This window comes from Pelobates fuscus, chromosome 6 (assembly GCF_036172605.1).
Source record: "Pelobates fuscus isolate aPelFus1 chromosome 6, aPelFus1.pri, whole genome shotgun sequence".
NCBI lineage: Eukaryota > Metazoa > Chordata > Amphibia > Anura > Pelobatidae > Pelobates > Pelobates fuscus.
The window spans coordinates 260464957-260466668 of record NC_086322.1 but is presented as its reverse complement, the minus strand read 5'-3'; the positions used below and the strand labels follow the sequence as shown (position 1 = coordinate 260466668).

Below are 1712 nucleotides of genomic sequence, written 5' to 3'. Positions count from 1 at the left end.
CATATCTTATAAATTTTTTATAGTAATTTATATGATATGATGAAAATTATTGTATCTTTAGAAAGACCATTTAATGGCGAAAAAAACGGTATATAATATGTGTGGGTACAGTAAATGAGTAAGAGGAAAATTACAGCTAAATACAAACACTGCAGAAATGTAAAAAGAGCTCTGGTCCTTAACGGTAAGAAAATTGAAAAACAGTCTGGTCACTAAGGGGTTAAACAAACACTACAAGGGTTATCTACTAAAGTGAGAATTCAAAGTGAATTTCAAATTTAGGGCTAAAGTAGCCAAACTGAAATCACAGCTGACTTAGAAATGTTAATTTTGACTATTTTGACTTAAAATTGGAAATTCACTTTTAATTCACCATGAATTCTCACTTTAGTAAATAATCCCGTATGTATACACACAGAAACATGCACATAGCATCATAAACCCATTTTTACTCACCTTCACTCTATGGATCTGTGACAGATAATTCACAAAGAGATTGTCTGGTACAGGACTCTGCAGGAAAACACATTGCAGAAATTAGAGAAAAAAGGATACATGAAATCATGCACAACTATGAATATTATACCTATGTTAATACATAGTAACCAAGGTTGGAAAATGAAAATGAAAATGACAATCAAGTACATTCTGCCAATCCATATTTTTATGCTGTTCCAAAATCCAAAAATAAGGCAAAAGATAAATACATATTTTGAAGCAATGTGCCACAAAAAGTAAAAAAAAGTTTCTTGATTCAATAATGGCAGTCAGAATTGTCCTTAGATCCACAACCTGTTCCCGTGCATATTAAAGGGACACTACTGGCACCAGTACCACTTTGTTGCATTTGATAGGGTTTGGCCTGATAAATATGCAGCATTTTTTGCATCCTCAAATCTTCATAGTTTTGCACCATAAGCCTGCCTCTTTAGCTACACCCTCTCACTCCACAAAAATACTTTCTTATCAAAGGCATTGACACAGCGCAAGCACTGACAGCACTGAATGATTGAACAACAAGACAGGCTGAATTAGAAGGAACGGACACACAGGGAAGCATTTGGTAAGGTTATCCCTACCTGTTTGTAGTTTCTCTGACTGTCTGCAGCCAGGCTGTGAATTAAAGGTCGCTCACTGGATGCTGTTTGGGCTGAGACTGTATGCATACTTTTCATAAGGAAGTCTTTCTGGCATGAGGGGGTGTGTCTAAGGAGGCAGGCTTATAGGGTATAAGATTATGCATAACATAATTTTTCTTGTGCAAAAACATAAGATTTGAGTACGCAACAAAATGCTGCATGTTAATGAGGTTATAATCCATCATATGCATTAAAGTTGTATTGGTGCCTGGAATCAATTGTATATTTGAATATTCTGAATAACTGACTCCAAAAATACCATATAATTACAAAAAAAAGCATCCAGGCCTTTTTAAAAAAAAAATATGTACAGAATTTGAGAAGACAACCTCTATAGGCAGATAGTTCAACACCTTTATTGTTCTTATTAGAACTATTTCCTCTGCTGTAAGTGAAAATGCCTTTATTTACGTCAACATAAGTCATTTCCATTTTATGTTGTTACTAGCTCGAAATAAAATAATGTGTAAGTTGCTTGTGGGTTGCTTATTACAAAATGCGTGTCTTTGCATATCTGTATTAAAGGGATACTATAGATACTATAGATATAAAGCTGTATTCCTGGCACTATAG

The 1712-nt window shown here is 34.3% G+C and overlaps 1 long non-coding RNA gene across 1 annotated transcript in view; it reads right to left on the bottom strand.

The window, feature by feature from the left end:
* Nucleotides 1-1150, bottom strand: part of LOC134565776 (uncharacterized) — a 72851-nt gene extending 71701 nt beyond the window's left edge. The window contains exons 1-2 of the long non-coding RNA XR_010083971.1: nt 1080-1150; nt 457-513 (exon numbers count right to left, since the gene is read on the bottom strand). This is a non-coding gene — a long non-coding RNA (uncharacterized LOC134565776). The remainder of the gene's footprint in view (nt 1-456; nt 514-1079) is intronic.
* Nucleotides 1151-1712: the final 562 nt, after the last annotated feature.